Source organism: Apis laboriosa, unplaced genomic scaffold, assembly GCF_014066325.1.
Source record: "Apis laboriosa isolate Shangri-la unplaced genomic scaffold, ASM1406632v1 scaffold25_cov139, whole genome shotgun sequence".
In the NCBI taxonomy this organism is placed as follows: domain Eukaryota; kingdom Metazoa; phylum Arthropoda; class Insecta; order Hymenoptera; family Apidae; genus Apis; species Apis laboriosa.
In genome coordinates this window covers 221,026-243,776 of record NW_025222552.1, presented here as the reverse complement: position 1 = coordinate 243,776, position 22,751 = coordinate 221,026, and the positions used below count along the sequence as shown (strand labels likewise).

The 22,751-nt window shown below is 37.5% G+C and overlaps 1 protein-coding gene across 4 annotated transcripts in view; it reads right to left on the bottom strand.

The window, feature by feature from the left end:
- LOC122713623 (zinc finger homeobox protein 4) overlaps positions 1-22,751 on the bottom strand; it is a 308,595-nt gene that overhangs the window by 208,107 nt on the left and 77,737 nt on the right. For 3 of the 4 annotated variants that reach the window (XM_043934229.1, XM_043934230.1, XM_043934231.1), the window contains one exon: positions 797-850. The exons of the other annotated variant lie outside the window; for it this stretch is intronic. The gene's annotated coding sequence lies outside the window, so the exon portion shown is untranslated. The remainder of the gene's footprint in view (positions 1-796; positions 851-22,751) is intronic. 4 annotated transcript variants of the gene reach the window in all.

Genomic DNA, 22,751 nt, shown 5'->3' with positions numbered 1-22,751 from the left:
CAAAGAAAATAATAGTTATTATAATATATTTTTTGAAATTTACGCAGTACCTAAAGTAAATTTCCTGTCTTTAAAATAATTTATTCGAATAAAAATTCATTTGCACATATCTTAAAGTCCGCCTTTCTACTAGCACGATACATTATAATATACGTAGGCGTAGAAAACGCGTAACTATAGTGCATTTAGCAGCATTCCAAAAAACAATATCATTAATTCTACGTGTCATTCTTATCGAAACAATCTCGAAAAGAGTCATAAAATAATTACTACAAGCTTTATTAAAAGTTGTTCTTAGAATATTTATCAAACTATTATTATCACAATTATTTCTCTAATCATTATCAATCTACTTTTCAAAAAACTTCAGGATATCGATTTATACAAATAATTAAATTGATCGAAAGAAGAGTATCCGTGCAGAAAGTTTGAAAACTTAATAATTAACGTCATTTAAAATAAAAAATAAGAAAGAACTGCGTTTACGTATCATTTTCAACAAACAAATCGATATCACAATATTCAATTCCATTCTATTCACGTAAAGAAATATATTTTCTTCTTCGTATTTCAATTTCGATTATACAACGTTATTCCTATTTCAAATTAATTACTCATTTAAAATTAACACCTAGGACCACCCCAAAAGGATGGTAATCTAACGTCACAGGGGTGACGTTTATAAAGGCATGGACTCGGTTAAATGGAACTTCTCGGTTACGACAATGCCAGCCGCGTAATAAGTATCGCGAGACGTTTTATACGCTCTTTACATTCCCTTACGTTCACGACTTACCGGGGACGCGGACAGCAGAACTCATCTACGCTCCTTCCGTTCCCCTACGTTCCCCTGCAACAGAAAGATACGAGCGTACGTTGAGCACACGTGCACGCAGAGGCATAGAGAAAAAAAAAGAAAAAAACATAACGAACGAACGAGCGAACGGTTAATGCTCGTATCTCGCAGGTGTGAATCCATCGAGTGGGATCCGAAAGCTCAAAGATCGCGTCTCGATGATCATCCAGCGTGATCCTGGGCCGTGATAACGGGAGGGGAAAAAATTTGCTTGCTGCAGGCGAGGAACGATCATCCTTCGAGTTGTTTCCTTGGATAATCTTTTGGATGACGAGATTGTCGTTTTATTAAGAATGGTGTGCAATTTGGTTAGAGCACTTTTGGCGTGTGCCAATTTTTAACGATGGGATTGTGTGCTGAATTTGGTTGTTAAACTCTGGTGATTTTTTTTTTTTTTGTGATACAACATTTTGATACGAATAATTTTGTATTTATGTTTTGCGAGGTTGGACCACTGTCATTTGTTTCGATATTACGTCGATAGTTTATTACACGTAAGAATACTTGAAATACAAGACTCGTTAAAATAATGGGTTTTAATAAAACCCTTAATATTCTTCTTTTTATACGCTTTTCGTATCTGCACGAGCGCAGATTGGTTAAAAATTTAAAAAGATGTATATCTCTATCTGTCAAGAGTATTATCTGTTCATTAATTTAAATATCGTTGCGAACAACCTAGTTTCGCCTACTAAATAATTCTCAAATACCTCAAGAAACCCCATAATTTATCCTTTCAGCCTCCAAAAACTCCAAAGTTCCTCCGCGCATCATTCGACACGCGGAACGATTCAGTCGGAAACGAGCGAGCCTCCCCAAGGGATCTAATTAAAAAAACAATTATCAATCAGCCCGACAATAGGCCGCGTCAGCAAACACCACCGGTTCACAAAGCGGTGGGAGACAATGGGGGTCCCGAAAACCGTTCACCTTGGGCTACGCCACCACGACGAGGGGAGCGACAATGCGACGAACAACGGCACACACACGCCCGGATCGGCATAATTTCGTTGGGCCGAAGCAAAGACAAAAGGGGGGGGGGGGGAGGGGGCCGTTGCACTCCTGCGTGGGGCCCGAAAGGTAACAGCCGCGAACAACTGTGTCGAACAGGCGAGAGGGGGGAGTGTGGAGAGCGCAATTAAAGCGACGTTAATTAATTGTTAAGCGCGACAATGCGTCCGAGAGGGAGGGGCCTCGGGAGCGTTCATAAATTTGCATGTCTTTCGCCGCGAGAATCATTTTTTACAGCCGTTAGGAGAGCGTCCACCATACGCGAGGAGACTGGCGGCGGACCTACAGCAACGCGCCGGGTATATTACCCATGGTCTCCCCATGGTGTTGCTCATAATAACCATCGACGTCTTCTCCGCGGGTATGGAAGCAACCTCCGGGCACCGATCTCGTTATATATCGTCTCCGTTTGGAATGGCTCGATCGACTGGCCGCCAGGAAATTATCTCCTTTCGTATTTTCATTTTTTCTCCCTCTGCCATTGGTACCGGCAGGAGCGTTTAAGAATTTTTCGAAAATTGTTGGAAAATCGCGAAAATCTGACCGATCGATATGTTAAAGGAAGTCTCTCGTTTCCTCGATTCCATTCGTTGTTTAAGATCGTACAACTTTTCTCTCGAAGGAGAGAGAGAGATGTTTTTAATAAATTGGCGATTTGAGCGCCACTTGTTAGAGAGAGAAAGGAAAGGCGGAGAGGCGGTTATTTTCGTCAAAAGCGACGTCGCTAGTTGAAAATTCGAAAAATTCCGCACGATATCCCTACCGTGTTAAAAGAGATACGGGATCGTAACGTGAGACCGGGTTGTACGTGGGTGGCTGGTTGCGCGAGGGGCCGGTTATTTTTAATGTTGCCCCCGAGCGTGGCAACGGGCAGACGGAGAAAAAGAGCACGGGTTTATAATCGATACAGGTGCTACCGAAATTAATTCGACGGCGCTCGATCGAGACTCTGATAATAAAGGCCGCGTTGCCGCGTTCCTCCGCGAGTAGGATATTAATTTGTCAGATACGAGACACGTAGGTACGCGCGACGTAGAACAGGTAATTCGTTCCTGGGATGCCTCTCATCTAGATGTTTGCGTTTCGCTGTTATCGAATATGTAGAACGGGTTATTTTATTTGGGATCGGTGGAATGTTTCGCCGTTCAGAGGTGTTATATCTCAAGTTTCAGATTCTTGAGTATTTGACGTTGACTTCGAGACGCCTAAGATTGTATTATCGCGTATATATATATATATATATATATACATTTTTGCGAATAAAAGGATTGATTTAATTTTAGGAGAAGAGAAAATATATCAATTAATATTATAGATATTTTAATTAATGTTGGGAATCGTAGAATTTCAAATGCTCGTTTCAATTATATTCGAATTCGGGTTATTCATTCTTCGTTGATTTGAAAAGTTTCTTGTTCTATTTCCTGTTCAAAAGGAAGCGAAAGATATTTATACAATAAATTCATTCGTTCAATCTCAAACGTTTCGTACTTATCTTGATTATTCAAAGTCATATGTATACCAAATTATGAAAAAAAATTCTCCACCAGCTACCAAAAATTAACACTTATTAATCATTCCTTTCTCGTAACTTAACTCTTCGTGAAATTTAAATTTGCACCTAAACAATTCCCAAATTCCAAAATTTCCTAGTAAATTCCACAACTTATGCAATCACTCCCAAATAAATTTCCAAATAAACGAAAAATCCTAAAAATTGAAACTCTCTCTCTCTCTCTCTCTCTCTCTCTCGAATTGCATAACGAATCCTTCCTCGAATCGATCTCGACTCCCAAATCCTCGAACCTGCACAATCTCTCCCCCTCCTCCCCCTCCCTTCCCCCTGAACATCCCACCGAAAATAGATCCGAAGGCGAACGTAACGACAAATCCAGCGATCGGTAACGATCGTCGCGCGAATGATCCACGGAGGCCTCGGGGGCCTCCACACGGAGGGTCACCGCGGGCGGTCCAGGATCGGGTAAGAACTGAGAAGAAGGCGCTAGAATGACGGAAAAGGAGGTTCTCTCTACCCGAGTCTCGACTCTCTCTTCTCTAAAGAGACAGAGAAAGGGAGAGCGTGAAAGAGAGAGAGAGAGAGAGAGAGACCGAGGCAAAGTCGCGGAAGCGAGACGCGAGGATGGCGGTGGAGAAGGGGGAGGAGGTGGGGAGGGAGGATCTTTTACGGATCGACTACCAGAACGATGAAATCGGCGACGGAGAAAGGGGCGGACGTAGGCGGTCATTTGTTGCTGTTTATTAATTCGAGGCGAGGCGAGATACGTCCACTTTGTGCGGTTCGGTTGCTCGTTTCGCCCACGCATAAATTTCTTCGCTATGTGTTTCTCTCTCTCTCTCTCTCTCTCTCTCTCTCTCTCTCTGTCCTTCTCTTTCTCTTTCTCCGAGCAATAACGCGCGCACGTAGAGGACCCCACAATGGCGCGCGCGTTCCGACCGATGATAATGCAGGACATCGTAAATAAAATATGCCCGGGTGGGTGGTGTAGGGGGGAGGGGAGGGGTTGGTCGAAATTCCGGTACGAAGCGTTCTTTTTTTTTTTTTTTTTTTTTTTTTTTTTTTTTNNNNTTTTTTTTTTTTTTTTTTTTTTTTTTCAAGCGTGGTGGATCAGAGAGGGGCCACGAAAAGCGTCGTAAAGGCGGTAATAAAAGCGTTGCTACTAACATGTCGGTCGCGCGGCTTTTTATTGGCGCACGGGGAAGGACAGGACAGGCTTGCTCGGCCAGGACATTGTTTTCAAAGGGTGGACAAGATGTTCTGTTGTAAGGTACGCGAGTTTTAGAGCGAGATAGGCCGATGTAAGGTTTTAACGAGATTTGGAGGGTTTTGGAGGAGCGGTTTGATTGATCGTACGGAGGGGGGGATTTAGGGGAGTTAGGGGAGTGAATTTTTAAGATTGGTGGATTCCCATGCTTGCGATTCACTTTCTTTTTGATGTTGTTTCTTAAGAAATTGTTTCTTAATAATAAAAATAATTGTATGTTCTCAAAGAAGTTCAAGAAAATTCTTCTCCCTAATTCAATTTTATTAAGTATTATAAAAAGTTTCGTTTCTTCATATAATACAGGATTGCAAAATGCACTATTAAAAATTCTCATTTTTATTAGCGAATTTATACTTTTAATATTAATATAAAACGTGTAAAGAGAAAGTGGTGGAATTATATTGATACTATTTCCAGATTCATTTGTGTAGATTTTAACACTAAGTAGATATATCCGATATTATCAATCGTTGTCCTTTTTTCGTGTTGGATAATTAAGATAAACCGAAGCAACTCTCAAAGTGGTTGCAGCGCATAATGCGAATTCCATAAATTCCGCAAATTCCGAGCATCCAAGTTTTCTATAACGTTCAACACTCGTGTGAAAGACAAATGGCGCGGAAGAAGCGTTGGGCTAAGCGTTGAAAACAATTAGACGCAAAAGCGTGGCGTTTATTTTCATTCCACCGTCGAAGTTTAAAGAAAAACGCGCGTCCCACTTGCGCGAACTTTACCAAGAAAAATATCAGGGACAAATAAATTCGCAAAGCTACGAATATGCTATTATTACGCGGTCGTGGTTTATGCCAAAAATAATAACAGTGAAAACACTGGATCGGCCATTGTTGTCGAAATTATGTGAGATTTCGTGAAATTACTCATTCCTTTTGGATAACATTTCTTTCCAATTCTGTTGGATGTCAATATTGATGACGAATTTCAAATTACAATCTCGTTTTGAATTTTGAATATTGCAACTTTTTTTCTGCGTGATAGTCTTTAAGTGATTGATGAAAATACTTTTCACCATTTTATATTTTAATTATTTTCAATAATATTTTCAATAATAATTAGAGAAAAATATCATTTGTAATATGAGAGTATATAAAAATAAAATACCCTTTTTATGAAAGATAAATATTTTAATTAATTAAATTCATCTTTCTAATCGCATTAGAATTATTAAAATTGTATTTACATATAGAAACCAGAGGAAGATTATGATAATTATGTACATATATATGTATATATAATATATAAATCTTTTAAAAATAGATAATAAAGCCTATTTTTAGAAAAATCAAAAATATAACAGATTTCTTCAGATATCCGATGATTGATATTTTTAAAATATTTAAGAATATGATGAAAAAACATTATTTCTAAATTATTATTGGAAAATAATTTTGATAAGACGCACTTAATCGATGCAAAAAATTACATCTGGAAGAATGCCAAAAATCTGAAACACATATCAGTTTTTTAACAATTCAAAAAAGTGAAAGTATTTAGAAATTGGTCTTCTATAAAAATTTTAATTCAAAATTATTTTATTTAACATATTTATAATTTTTATTAATAATTTATTTTTTATCAAAAGATATTTTATCTAATTTAAATACACATTAAAAACTCGTCTCTCAACAATTTGAGAAAACAAATAAAATATTCTCGAAAGGCACATTCTTCCACGGCTTTTTATAAAAATAACCAAATTTCTATTAATAATTTCTTTTTTATCGCAAAATCATATTTACTAAAAATATCGACGCATCGCTGCATGCCAAAAGTCTAAAATCTCATCTCTCGACAAATAATTCAAAAGAAATGAAAGATTCTTTTCTCATTCGAAATCCAAACTAAATATAACGTAACATAATAAAATAATTCGCGTTACTATAATTTTCCAAAAACTTCCAATACACAAAATTTGAAAAGATTCTTCTTCTCTTTGAAAAATCCTTATCCCAAGAAACAATAAATTCCCCTTGATAATTTTTCTCTTATTTACAAATTTCCACAAATTCGTATAAAAAAAATTACAATATCTCAGTGTCAATCAAAAATCCAAATTAATAAACGCAAAACTCAAAACTCATTCTTCCATCCTCGATCCTTACCAAAATATAACGAAACATATACCTCCACCGATAATTTCTTTCTTTTTCTTCTTTCCATTCCAAAAATCACTTCGACATCAAATATTAGAAAAAAAAAAAAAAAAAAAAAAAATCCTAAATCCAAAATCCCAATTGGAAAGAAGTGAAAGTCTGAAAAGTAAGTAACTCTTCCATCGAAATCGAGGATCGAAGGGCACACCGCCTCGAGGCATTTCCCTTTGTGGGACACAGTTGACGTGGGCACACGCACGCCACTGAATAATTAACTCCGCTTTGCCGGCGCCGGTTTTATCGTAATTATCGCGCGGCGTACCTCGGCTCGCACGGCAGCCGTGGATCGATCGTGGATCGGTGAAAATGATCGACTCGAGAAGAGGTGTGCCGCGCGTTTCCTTGCCCGCCATGCAACGAATAAAACGACGTGTTTCCCAACGTATCGTATCGGTTGTACCGTCGCTTGTTCCGCGGGGCCTTTTTGTCTCCTGAAAAGGACTAATGATCCATCGAGGCAGGCGTTCGAGGTCTCGGCCCCGTTAGAGGGAACGGCTCGTGGAAATTTTCGTGGCGCCGCTTATTTGTAAAAATAATCACGTAGCCTGAGAGGCGAGGAGACGAATATTTAGGCGGCAGGGACGTTCGAGATGGCTACACCAATTTTTTCTCTCTCTCTCTCTCTCTTTCTCGAAGAAGAAGAAGAAGAAGAAACAAGGTGTTGGAAAAAAGAAAAGAATCGCGGCCCCGTGATTGGTTTAATTTTAGGATAAGTGAAATTGCAAAGGGTATAACTGCCCACGCGGCACGGATTCGATGCTGATCGAAGTCTAAGGATATTTTTAGATCGAACTTTTGGTGTGGGCTCTCCGTTGGAGAATCTTATTGGGGAATTCTTGTTACTGTGGATCTATCGTTCTTATATCGACTCTATGGATTTTTAATAAATTTCTTAGTGCTACGTCACGAGATACTTGTGAAAGTGTGTGTGTGCATGACGTGAATTATAACTCTTTGTATGAAGCATAGTGGAACGTTGATTGTGTGAATTAATTGGGAAATAAATAATTGTTTGGAGAAAGAGTTTTTTGGGGTAATTAATCAGGAAGAAAATTAATTACTCTACTGTCTCAGAATGTATATATATGTAGTAAGTTTTTAATACGTATATATCTCATTCACGCAATCATAAAATTATTTAATAACAAAATTGAAAGTATTATTTCTGTAGAAAAGTCACACACGAGAAAGAGTTAAAAAAAAAAGCCTAAGATCGAAATGCAAATATCGAGATGATAAGTAATTCAACGCACGATCAATGCGTGAATTGTTGTTAATCATTTCGTTACTAAAGATGACAACGTGCAGTGCTCGCTGTATACCAATGATCATTGCAATTAACCATTAAAATCTTGGATGAATGGAAAGTATAATTGTAAAATCTTTGCAATAAAACATTGATATTATTACATCAAGATACAAAAAATTAAAATTACCTTATACATGATTTATTCATTAATTTGAGAAAAATAAAAATTGTTAGAAAATTATTATTAATTATTCGTAATATTCGGTAATAACCGAATTAATATTTAAAATAAAGACAATGAAAAATTCGAGCGGATCCCTCCGCCCGTTAATTTCTCTCATTTTTCCAAAATTATTTTTCACGACCCACTCGAACTTTCTCGATCAGATTGAAACCCACACTCGCGACACACTCGATCCCATCTCTTTTAATAACCAATTAACATCCACCGCGTGACGCAATGGACGCTCGTCTCCGGCCGCGACATTTAATTGATCGTCGATTAATCACGTATCCTCTATCGTTTTTTTATTTATTTATTTATTTTTTCTTTTTTTTTCCTTCGCCTCCCCCTCTCGCCTCCTTCCTTCCTTCCCTCCATCCCCCCCCCCCAACGGTGACTGTGTAATTATCACCGAATCGACGCCCGTCACGGAACGCGCGTCTCTAATGGCCGGTTGGAATTCGTTCTTTTAAACACTGCCGCCGCGCTACGCCGGCGGAAACTCGTAACAAGATTGATAGAATACTTTCTCGCCATAGTTTCTGGTAGCTGGCACGGCCGCTCCGGACGAATGATGAATTAATGAACCGACGAGTGAGTTGAAATTGTTTAATTCGAGGGAATATTCACTGGTGGATTTTCTTTTTTTTGGGCGGTGAAAATGTGAATGAAAATTTTCTTGATTACCTTTTTTTTATAATATTTCAATGGAATCGTTATCAAGGGAGAGTTTGCTGGATTTTATTGATCTGATTGTTTCTTAATCTTTGATTTGTTCAATAATATCATTTAATTTATATAAATATGTGTTGTTATATTTTGGTTTATTTTTGTAAAATAACGTTGTTGTAACGTGTTTATTTCAATAACTTTTATCAGGTTTAGATGTTATTATTTGATATTATTATATTAATTTAAAATTTTCATCATGGATCGTTAATGAAAATTTATTCTATATCATTAAATGTTGTTATATTATTATGTCGTATTATCATGGAATATATATCGAAGAGAGAATTTTGAGAATGCATTCGCTACAAGTTGAAATAATTGTAGAGAATAAAGAAAGAAAAGATGTAACAGCTACGTCATATTAGCGATTAGATTGCACGAATATTACTTTAATCACAAGTTCAATTGAAAGAAATGCGAATAAGAAGTTTGAATTGATTTCTAATTTAAAGAGCAAGGTAAGATGATGTAATTGAAGCGATAAAAAAGCAACAATTATTATCATTCTCCGCATCCTTCGTATGACATTTCAATCTTATTCCATGAATAAATGAAATACCTCGATCGAATCTATATTATTAATATCGTAAATTATTAATCTAAATTGTAAAACTTGTTTAAAAAAATCTTACACAAACGTTAATAATTGTACTTTCTGCAACATGATCTGTTATATTGAATATAAACTATATATATGTGGAAAACTATTTTGATTTTGATTATTCTGATAAAATTGAATTATTTTAACTTGAACATCTAATATGTAGAATAATTTTTAGAGTAATTTCAAAACTTGGAAATCTCTATAAGTTGAATACACGTTATAATTATTTCAAATCAATTATGTTTATTTATGATGCTTTGAAAAATATCATATTTTTCAGAACTATTAGTAAATTAAAATAGATTATATCTTGAATTTGTTTTTATTTTCTTTTTGTAATATATTTCAATAATTTGAAATTTTTAATACTGTCCCACTTATTTGAAAAATAAATGATCCATTTACATATTTAAATTTAAGGGTTTAAATATTGTTGCAATTTAAAACAATCCAAATTCGAAGTTTATCATTTCTTTTTTTTTCAAATGTTAAAATAATTATCTTAAATACCTAAAAACAAATTTTTCCCTTTCTTTGATTCCCTTGCAATTCAAAAAATATCAACCTCGAATTTTTGACTTTTTAATGATAATCGAAACATTCATAATTTTTATGAAAAAGAATCGACAAAGAAAAAAATACTTTTTCACCTTTCAAAAAAAAAGATCTACAAATAAGTAGATCGAATATTTGAAAAGAAAGGATGTAAAAAAACAAGAAAAAGAAAGAAGGCAAAAAAAAAAAAAGAAAAAAGAAAAAATTGTCAATCCTAATGAACCGCGGAACGGCAATTAACAGCAGCGCCAGAGATTTATAGGCGAACGGTTCCAATAAATATCGATAATTACATCGCTAATTCCCTTCGAAAGAAGCCGAGAGATTTATGCTATCCAAGGATTTCGTAACCTGGTACCGAAATCGCCGCATTTTTACGACTCTCCCGAGTCGGTGTGTCCATAAAGCGATCAGAATCTTCCCCACCTTCGAATGTTTTCTCGCTAAACTCTGCTAGGAGCGCCGCGACGTCGTTGCAGGGAGACTTATTAGTTCAAGGTTGGTAAGGCAATTCCGTGGCTGACTTCACGCTGCTTGGATGCCGGAACTATCTTCCGTTCCGAGTAACGGTTGGGGAATGTTGGTGATTGATGATCGATGGGATCGTATTAATCTCGCAGTCAATCACAGATATCACGAATAATTGTTTGATCGTGCGTGACCTTGAATTTTGTACGTCGTATTTAAATACGTGATGATCATTCTTACTTGACTCGATCGCTATTAAGATATCTTCCTATTTTTGGGAGAAGAGAAATTGCGATTTGATCGGAGGATGAAATATGGAGAGTGTGAATGTGGACGTGGAGATGTAAATTGTCGATGAATTATGTTGATTCGTAATTACGTGGAATCTTTTCTGGGAAATTTGTTGAAGGTATTAGAAGATATTGGATATTAAAAGTCTGAATTTGATGGATTGATGGTGGCTATTAAAATTTCGAATTGTTGTTCATTATTGTCATTCATTATTGTCACGAATAATTTTTATCATAAATGTTAATAAAATTGATGATAAAAATATTGGAACATAAATTAAATAATTGTGCGAATCGTTATTAATAATCAAATAATAGAACGAATATAAAATAATAGAATAATAGAAAAAGTTTAAAGATAATAAATTGTTTTTAAACAATATCTAAATAAAGAAAATATAAAAGTATTTTGTATTTTAAGATTCGTTACATTCTAGATTTTAAAAAGTTCTTTTACTTGGGAAGGCAACATGCCAATAATTATTCAAAAAATTATTAACATTCGAATAGTTCTTCTCTATAAAATTGCAAAAGACAAATAAAGAATTTTAAAGTGTTTCTTGATATGAAAATTATAAAATACTCAAAAAATATATTTGATCAAGGTTCACCAATCTTAAAAATAAAAATAACAAATATACCGAAACTAATATTATTCAAAGAATAATTAACATTTAAATACATTATTGTCTCAATAATAATACAAATTGGAAATGGACAAATAAATGAAGAACCATAAAAAGATTCACCGAAACGTATCTACTTGGTCAAGGTTAACGGCCACCTAGATCACCAACTTCCTATCATATGCCGACAAGCCTCCAACACACAGATACAAGCCACGAATACCAACTCTACAAGCTAGCACAAAAGACAAAAATATTTCCATTTCGTTTCTACCTGCTAAAAATAAACCAAACAAAAACGAAACGAAACGAAAGAAATCTACATCTACGAAAATCACAAGCGAGTTCATTCCCTCCAAATATATACCCTTACCCTCCCTCTGGTGAAAATATCTGGTCAAAAGATCCACCTTCCTTACTACTCTTACGCACCACACGTATTTATTATCCATCTATCAACGAATAATCTCTTACTCTTGAAATCTCGGGGGCTCGCAAATTCGATTCCTCTTGCCGATCGTATCGTATCTTCGGTGCACGTCCTCTCACTTCGCTCCTCCCAACCGGCGGATATCGCGTGCGCCCTTTCCACCGGACATCCGGATGGGATGTCGAGAGTAGGGGGAGGAGGGGAAAAAAAAAAAAAAAAAAAAAAGAAAAAAGGGAAGAAAAAAAAAACAATAATCGTACGATTATGGAACGAGCGTGGTGGCGCTGCCGTCGACGACGACGACGTACCACGACGACGGCAACGGCCACGACGACGACGACGACGACGACGACGACGACGAGAGGCGTCTCTCGCGCGACACACACACGTGGTGGGGGCGTCTGCGGCCGCTACGGCAGAACTAAGGGGTTGTTTGCCCCGTTGGGGGGTCTGGAACGTCTCCTCCACCCCACCACCCTTCCTATTTTGCATAGGGCCTGCGCGTCGAAGGCGGCACACACCACCCTCTTATTCCGACCTGCAGCGACGCTCCATCTCCTCGAGGAGCGCCCCTCCACCCCCTCCCCCCTGCACGAGGGGGGTACACTTCGATTTGTCGAATCCGCGGCTCTCCTCCTCCTCCTCTCTCTCCCTCGCCCTCCATCCAAATAACACCACCCTTCCTCTCTCCTCGCCCAATCTTCCACCCCCCTCTCTGTCTCTCCTCTCCATCCACTTCTTCCTCCATCCGCGTCTCTCTCTCTCTCTCTCTCTCTCTCTCTCCTTTTCTCGAGCTACTTCTTCTTCTTCTTCTTGTTTGTCCTCGTTGCGCCGGCACAACCTCGTCTCGGTCATTTCCACCATGGAAACGAAGATCGAGCCGAGGAAATCTTTGACCTCCAAGGATCGTCTCCTCGCTGCACGCTCGTAAATTGGAGATTGCGAGGTCGTTACTTCCCGCGGGGCGGCCTGTTCGAGATCGCCGGAGGGTGAGTGTTTGTCTTGCGAATATGAGGAGGAGGGGTGGGAGGAGGTCTCGCGGTCGAGGAATATTGAATCGGTGATAGCTTCTAATGGGATTGAAGCCAATGAATATAAAATAGGAGGGGAGGGGCTCTTTGTGTGTCGCAGCTATTGGTTAATTATCCAATATCTGATGATGAAGCGCGGTGGCAGGGACGGGCGCAAGTGCGATCGAAGGAAACGGATTGATATTGGTCGCGCGTATTTGTGAGAATCGATGCTGGATTTAATGGTGGTGAACTGATAGTATTGATTGGTATTGATTGAGAAACCATTATCATGGATGCAAGTGCGCGAAATATCGTTTCGTTTATTTTAAGTTTCGTTGTTTAATGATGGAGAATTCGAATACGAAATTCTGGATGCCTCGAACTTAAAAAAATTAAAGTTGTACGTGCAATATGCTCGCCTATATTCAGCGTGCTGCGATTTCCAATTTTTTTCGCGCGTTTCATGCGAAATAAAATTCGATCTTCAAGCGATTTTAAGAGTTTTCAAACAAATAAAGAGTATTTTAATGAATTATGAGTACTTTGAATAACGTACATTGTATTTTTTCGAGATTTTTTGATTCTTTTTTTTTTTTTTTTGCTTTTGTTTTGTTCGAAATATGATTTAACTTTTTCTTTATATTGAAAATAGTCGAATTTCTACTATTTCTGTCTACGATGGGATGTAGTCTATCGTTGTATATTTCGACATTGACGTTGACAAGGAGATTGAGACTCGCCGTTTAAGGTCAAGGGGTTAATTGTAATTGAATAGGCGGAGTCTCGATCAGTCAGGGTTTATCGATTTACTCGTTTCCGATTCCTCGTGATAATATACCGATAAGAATAAAATTAACTAAATAAAACTATTTTCTAAAAACGAATCTATCTTACGTGATATAAAGAGTTCACATTTCTAATTTATTGAATTTCGAATAATCGAGGTTCTATCTTATTTAAGCTACAAAATTTAACAAGTCTTTCACCCCTATTCTTTTTCTATAATCCTCTCTATATACATAAACATTCCAAATCATTATTCATTCCTTCACGAGCCAAACAAATCATTCACACAACAAACGCAACGATCATTTAAGAATATATCTAAAGCCAACCTCGCAATCTCACCTTCTTCATAAATTAATCCAAAAATCCATATACAATCCTCCCTCTTTCCCTCTCTTTCTCGTTACTCTACAATCACCTCTCGTTACAAAAGCCCAAAATTCATCGTTCACTTTCACTCGGTCTGCTCGACCGAGAACGAAACGTAAACGGGAGGAAAGCCAATCAACGGAGGATGGCAAAAGGGTTAGTGTGGTGTCCAAGGGTTGGCCGAGTGCTAGTTAACGCCTCCGCGTAATTAAGCAAAGCAAGAGCACGGGGAATGGTCCACGCTCCACCCAGGCTCCGACGAGTGAGAACAAGAGTGGTTGAACCCTCTCTGCGAGTCGAGGGCCCTGCCTCGTTGGAGGCGGGTTGGTTAGCGCATGTATAATTAGCGCGGGCACAGACAGGAGGGTTCTGTGACCGCTAGAGCTACGAGGGATGGAGGAGGAGGGATGGAGAGAGAGAGAGAGAGTCCCGGTGGAGGACAGGGTGGAGCCACCCCATCGGCGCATGTGCCAGCATCCCTTGGAACCGGAGATATAATGTATTCATAACGTAGCTCTGCTCGCCACGCCGCCACCCTCCACCATCCCCTTCCTGCCTCCCCCCCATCCTCCACTCCAGCCGGCCAGCTTCATCCCTCTTTGTCCCGTTCCTGGCTGACGGTCGATTAATTGGCGGATTCTAAGAAATCGCGTCGCGCCGGAAATGCGCCCCACGATACTCGATTTCCAGGAAATTCCGGGGTAATTGAATAGGAGAGGCGGGCTGGAACGTTGATTGCCGCGTACCTGTTAAAAAACGGCCCGGATGCCGGGGATAACTTGGGCGATTCGTTTGTTTGGATAGACCCGTGGGGGAGGGGGATCTTTCGACGTGCCGCTGCTTCGAAAGGGGTGGGTCGAGCGAGTCCGTGCGTGGGATTTGTTGTTGTCGTTCGTAATCGTAATATCATTCGATACCGTCGTTTCATCGAGCCTGTTTAATAAGTGTTTCTTTTTCCTTTTCCTTCGATCTTTAATCGCGATTATATTTTTCCACGTGTATATTATAATTATGCAACGTGATCGCAAGAGATCGATTCTCTAAGAAGTTCTAATATTTAATCTTTCCCTCGTATCGATCAAAATTATTAATCCTCGACATCGAACTGTTCTCCAAGCCGAACGCGCCTACCCTTGCAATGCAAAGCAGAGTTTAAGAGGAAACAGAGGGGCAAGTTAAAGTTGGCCCTTATCCAGGTGACAGTGGTCGCGAAAAAACGACCCTCGTGGCGTGGGCCGTGTATTTTGGTCCGGATCCTAGATAACCCGGTGTGCTTTTCCGGATGCTTGAGCACGACACATGTCCACACGCTTTTCCCTTTTCGAGCAGCTAGGCTCCCTCGTCCGAGGGTTAGAGGGGGTGGAACTAGGGGAAGAACCGCTCTGCGGTTTCACCCCCGAGGACACGGTGTCATCAGGCGCAATTAGGGATGAGTCTCGGTCATCAACACGTGTACCAAGCTTTCTTTCCCGATGAGAGCGTGTCACGATGAGCAACCCCTCCCCTTCCTCTCCTCGCCACTACTTTCTCCTATCGCATTATTTCTTTCCTTAATTTCGTTTCATTCCCCTATGAGAGACATCTCTCTCTCTCTCTCTCTCTCTCTCTCTCTCTCTCTTTCTCTTGCTCCCTCGCTCGTCGTACTCTCCTTCGTTCGTTCACTTTCCACGACGACCACGTTGCTGCGCCCGTGTACGATTACTCCCGTTATACGCGTTTGACGCAATTATACTTCGGCCCTTATGACGTCTCGTTAACTCTGCCAGCCCCCTGGAGGGACGCTGCATTACCGCTGCGCGCCATCACGCGGTGGAGGCGAGGCTTCGAAATCGAGAAATATATTATTTATAACTTCTTCCTTGGCGGAAATGGAGAGGTAGCTCCTCTCGACCATCGACTGTTGCTGCTCGCTCCTCTTCGATGGGACGAAACGAGGGGAGTTTTAGGGCGCGGAGAGATATTTATCTCGGTGATTAATGGTGAATATCGATACGAGGAGAGGAAGGGGTGAACACTTGGCCGATCCAAGATCCGTGGTAAGCTTTGTTTCAACGCGCTCGCGTTTAAATGCGAATGGAAATTTGAAAACGGTTTGGATTGTTGTAAAATTGATAATTCACGCGTAGATATATCTCGATATAAATTCAATCCCTGAAATATTCGTTTATCAACGAATTCTTGATATCAAAGGACGATCCATTAACGATTTAATATTTAATCGACTAGTTTGAAGACCCTACGCGATTGTAAACAGCCGAGGAAATTGTTGCAAACTTGGCACGTCACAACTTGCAAGCGCCTTTTCACAGAACAATGGGAACGAAGGCTTGTTTATCACGCGCCCTGCCGCAAATTTGCGCCTTCACAGGCGCAAGATCAATTTGTTCGACGAAAGGGCCACGACTGATTACATCCCTCGCGTTACGTCCATTTCCTTGATTACGGCCGTCCCTTTTTTACCCATGCAATCCTACGAATTTACCATAAACAATCTTGTCAGGTAATTTGAACTGAAATTTTCATCAAGGGTATAGAAATTTCTTAATAATTCTTTTGTGTATTGGTACTTGGAAATGTATTAGTAGTGAGAAGAATTTGTAATTACGCAACATCTTCTTTAAAACTTTAATATAAATATTATTGATCGTTATTTAATACTTGCTCAATCAATATTTATAATCTAAGATGTAATGCTTGATAAAGAATATTATTATTCCTTTTCTTGCTTACCAAATTAAATGTAAAGATCACAATTAAAACAACAAACGATTAATATATCACAATTAAAACAAAATTCGGAATTCTCACAATTCAGCATATATTTTGACTTACAAAAATTTCATTCCAATTAATCCAATAATTTCCAACAACACGTTCTCTATTTTTCATTCGCAAGAAAAAAAAAAAAAAAAAAAAGAAAGGCACCGATTCGAGTCGAATTTAAATACGCGGTATCTCGTCCAATATCCACTGTGGCGAGCATAAAGTAGCGAAAAAGTTAATAATTCCGGGGACCGTAATAAGCCGCGAGTTTAACCCTCGATACACGCGTGTTACCACACGTGCACACACACACACGTACATGGCTACGTACGTACGTGTTACGGTTGTTTCCTCTTTGCTGGAGGGGGAAGGGATCGCTTGTGGCCCGATGTTTTTAATAAGCGGTCGACACGTATAGCACGTACTAGATATTGCCACACGACAGCCCAGGCGTGTCGCGCCCCCGCACCCCCGTTTCGGCGGTGTTCCTCCACTCTTCGTGAGGAGGCGTACAGTATGGCCTCTAATTAACTCACACCCACCTGGCCAAGGTGAGCGTTGCGTCCACCCTCCGTCGAAAAGTGGACGAGGTTCACCTCGAGGCGACCTTCTTCTCGGCGGAGGTGGTGGCTGGGTCGCCGTGGTCGATGCACCGGCCACCGGGTAATAATCCGGAGGGAGGGAGAAATTTCATTATACCGGGGCTAATAATTCAACGGGCGAGTTTATAACGTTAGAGAAAGAGTTATAAGAGTTGGGTATATGCTTATGCTTGAGTTTTCCAAGGGACGTTTTCCTCTTTTGTGTTCAATTATTTTTTTAAATTTTCTAGGCTTGTTTAGGTATGTTGAGAGGGAAGGGGTTGTTTATAAATGATGATATCGCTTGTTGATTGAAGATTTACAATTCCCGTTTTTTAGGTCTTTTAATTTGGTATCATTTCGTATTATTCGTTCTAGTTTTCTCTATTTGTAGTCTATTTGTAGTACAATAGTTGAAGTAAATAGAAGATAATTAAATTGCTAAATAAACTCTTTGGTTTAATAATTTAACAATCGTATCTATTATTTTCTTAATTTGTTAATTAATCAATTTAATGTGCAATAAGTAGTTTCGCGTTCTGATTTAAAACTTGAATACGACAATTGAATAATGTTTCGTCATTTCGTTATAAAAAGATGAATGTGTATTTATAGGTATTTAGATACTAGAGATCTACTACAACTTGCACTCTGGTTGCTATATTTTTAATGATTTGAGGGTGGTCGCCTGAGGGTGCCTCAGACACGTGTGTACATCCCTGAACTTCAGCCGCGATTAGATCGTCGTAAATTGCAATGTGGTGCACGTCGAGCATATCCATTGCCAATGGCCGGCCATTTCCATTGAATATTCTTTTCATGAATTACATACCTAGGAAAACGTCCGCCACGATAAAGCGTGACGAGAACTCGAGATATGTACAATCGTGTGTTGATCTCCAACTCTAATCACGAGTGGGGATGAACAGTCGAAAAATATATTGTTTCATTAACAACTTGTTCTGCATAATTTTGACATTATTCCTTCGAAATATTTTATTCGATTTCTTTAATTAGTAACGATATTATTTTAATTGGAAAGTTTGCAGATACTTAACGTGTAGAATGACAATAATTATTATAGTGTCGAAATTAGGATTAATTTGTAGGATTAATAAAAATAATAACGAATTCATTAAGAATAGTAAACATGTAAATCCTTCGATATATTAGATCCATCGATAGTTTGAGAGAAAAGGAGATCAGATTTGTTTCAACCCCCGTAGAATCACCGATTAAAGAAGTGGCTAGAAGGCTCCCACTCCAGTCTCGGCTTCATCAACCACTCTCTGCTGTATCACATTAATGATATTGATTTCGAAAAATATCTTCCTCGTCCCTCGTCCTTACACAAACTCACCTATTCTTGTGTGTTATCCTACGCTCACGCACACACGTATCTTGTGGTATTTATCATCGAGTGTTTAGCCAACAAACTCGCGCAAAAGCTCCAGTCCGTGTGTTTTCGTTTAAGCACGAAGAAAACAGATTGTCTTATTAATATCGGTATTATTCCTCGCTCCTTATTCCCTTCCTCTATTTCATTCATTTCATATTGAGAACTGACATTCTTTCTTATTAAAAGGTACTTTAGCAATCTAAAAATCTTGATGTTTGATGTTTTAAAAAACATGATTAATAAACTATATCTTTCTAATAGCTATATAATATATATTAATATATAATATAATATATACTAATATAAACTATATAATGTATATAAAGATAATAACTATTATCTTTCACCAATCAATATTCATCCTCAAATTCTCAAGAAACGTTTATGTATTTTCTCAAGAAAGCTATAAATACTAATATATTAACTTAATTACATAATTTGACGCGTGGGAATGTTAACCTTTAACTTTCATCTTTTAATTTCATAATAAATTTCAAATCCTTGTATCTGCACTTTTCATCGTGAAAGTTTATATACATATTTTCCATCCGGGCTATATAACGATCTCTTCGAGTTTTCTTATTGAATTTAATAATAAATAAATTAAAAAAAAAAAAAAAATTACGAGTGATCCAGCAGCAGTTCTCACACGTATGATATTTCTCCACCGATCAACGATCCACGTCGTTAATTAGCGCAACGGACGATCGGTCGCGGCGATACTTTTTCCTTCGCTTCCTTTTAAAAACTTTCCTCGAGATATCTCGCGAAACCGACGAATCGCCGGGCTGAACGACTCGAAACGTATCGATATCATCTTCCACCTGCGGCGATTAATTACGGAATCGTACCGTTTCCATGCATCAAGTCGTCGTAATTAATGTTTCTTCCAAGACCAAGGTGTTGCGAATATACATTTTCTTATCATGCGTTCATCGAATTATGACATGTCTAATGGGTGGAAGGATATAATAAAAAAATGTTTTGCTAATTTATTGGTTATTGGTTCGATTTCTTTTGAACAATTGTTAACAATTTAAACAGAAACGATGATAGACGCAGAATACTAGAGATACTTGTATATATTAGAAACTTAGAGAATTAAGTGTTTCTTTTTTTTTCCACTTTATAGAAATTTACAGGATTAATTTTAAAATTATTCACTAATTTTAAATATTAAATTTATAAAAATTAAATTAAACTTCGGGTTTGAATTTTAACGATAAATTTACATCGAAAGTTGTAGGTAATATTTATATAATTATTTTTATTTTTTAATATTGTTACACGATGTAAGAATTTTCGCATTTTGAAAAGTTTTTGAATTTCATTGACATAGTGCACTTTCACGGATGCATACAGTAATTAAATACGTAATAACGATTATAAAAATTCTTTGATAGATGAAATTGCGCGAGGTGCAACGTTCAAATGGCGGCGTTCAAGAAAGATAAATGCAATATTTATCGATACAGGATGTATTGTCCGCACGAGCTGTATAACTCTGATTAGTGCCAATGGATGTTGCACAGGATGTTAGATGACGTGGTATTTTATAACTTGGATACCGTAATTAACCTTTCTTCTAATGATCATGGCCATTTTCGCTTCGAGAAACGTCTGTTCGTCTTCTTTTTAATAAGAGACATTCAACTTCTGCTTGGATTATAAAATTTTCTTTTATAGGTGTATATTAACATCTATTATTTAGAGTAGCAGATAATGAATATTAACGATTAAATATTTTAGTTTTGAAAGTTTTAATAAGTCTTAATAATATAAGCTTTGATCGAGGTTTTCAATGTTTTCCAATAATTTCCATCTTTTCTTCAAACAAAATTGAAGAATATTAGTCAACTCTATATGTTTGAGTTAAATTTAGGATAAGTTTGAATCATGTTCGGAAAGAGATCAGGTTAAACGTAAAACAGATTTCCATTGGATTGCTATAATCCTAAATCTATTCGAAACCTCAGAAATACAAGTACAATTCGACACTTTTAATTCTTCCAAGATTAAGATTATAATTTTCAAAAAAACAATTCCGGGAACAAGAATCTCCTTTTATTAAAATTAAATTAATAATCTATTCAAAACTTCAGAAATACAAATACAAAAAAGACCGAAAAGTCAACGATTTCGACAGTTTTAATTCTTCCGAGATTATTATTAAGAATATAATCTTTTATTAAAATTAAATTAATAACAATCTATTCAAAACCTCAGAAATACAAAAAATATAAAAAAGATCGAAAAGTCAACGATTTCGACAGTTTTGATTCTTTCAAAATTAAGATTATAATTTCCAAAAAAACAATTCCAGGAACAAGAATCTCCTTTTATTAAAATTAAATTAACAACAATCTATTCAAAAAAAAAAAAAAGAAATACAAACATAAGAAATATAAAAAAGATCGAAAAGTCAACGATTTCGACAGTTTTAATTCTTCCAAGATTAAGAATATAATCTTTTATTAAAATTAAATTAATGACAATTTATTCGAAATTTCAGAAATACAAATACAAGAAATATAAAAAAGATCGAAAAGTCAACGATTTCATTTTAATTCTTCCAAGATTAAGATTATAATTTCCACAAAAAAACAATTCCAGGAACAAGAATCTCCTTTTATTAAAATTAAATTAATAACAATTTATTCGAAATCTCAGAAATACAAATACAAAAAAGATCGAAAAGTCAACGATTTCGACAGTTTTAATTCCTCCAAGATTAAGAACATAATCTTTTATTAAAATTAAATTAATGACAATTTATTCGAAATTTCACTTTTAATTCTTCCAAGATTAAGATTATAATTTCCACAAAAAAACAATTCCACGAACAAGAATCTCCTTTTATTAAAATTAAATTAATAACAATTTTCCCCTCGCGCCCGATTTTTAATACGCAATTATACGATACTTCCTCCAAACTTCCCCCCTTCCAAAACGTTCCGACAAAACGTTTTCGCATTCTCCCGCGTATATCCGACCAATCTCGACTCGGTCGGAAGATCAAGAAGGCCGATTTGAAATTCGAAGCCGTTACTCACCCCGGGCCGACAATTCGCGGAACGATTAATCATATTAATTGCACGTGGCCGGCCGGGCTCTCGAGAGGCTCTCGCGGGCAGCTTAAGCTTAAGCTGCTTAATTATAAATTGTAATTAGCGCTCGCGCGACTTCGATTAATTAACGGTTCGTCCCCCTTCCGCCCCTCGCTCGGGCTCTTAATTATTAATTGGCGGAACCAGAAGCGAGGAGGCATCCTGGCTGTTCGGCCGCGACACTTCGTTCCCTCGATCCTCCCTCCCCCTCCCCTCCTCTCCTCTCGTCTCGTGGTAAAAGCGTTTCTCGTTTTTACCCTCCGTACCTTCTCTCTCTCTCTCTCTCTCTCTTTCTTACTTTTTTATATATATTATTTCGCGGCTCTATCGAGAGTTTGTCGAGAATGATTTATCTCATCGATTTCTATCTTTTTTCTCTTTTTTTTTTTTTTTTCCTTTTTCCGTTACGGGGAATACGTTGTGATGCAATTACCCGCGTGTAATTAAAAGCAGAGTTGTGAAATAGGTAAAGTAACTGGTTTTTAGCTTTTCGTTTTTTTATTCTTTTTTATTTTTTTTTTTTTTTTTTTTTTTTTAGATTATTGAACGGGCGTATCGACGCCCGTTTGGTCGGATTGATAGTGACTTTTATTGAGATGGAAACGTGTCATTATGAGGTTAATTAGTTTCGTTGTAATTATAATTTCTTAAAACATACTCGAATAAATGGTAAATTATGTAGTTTAGATTTAAAAGCGAGTTTAACGATTGCATAAAGTGTTATGAATGTCGATA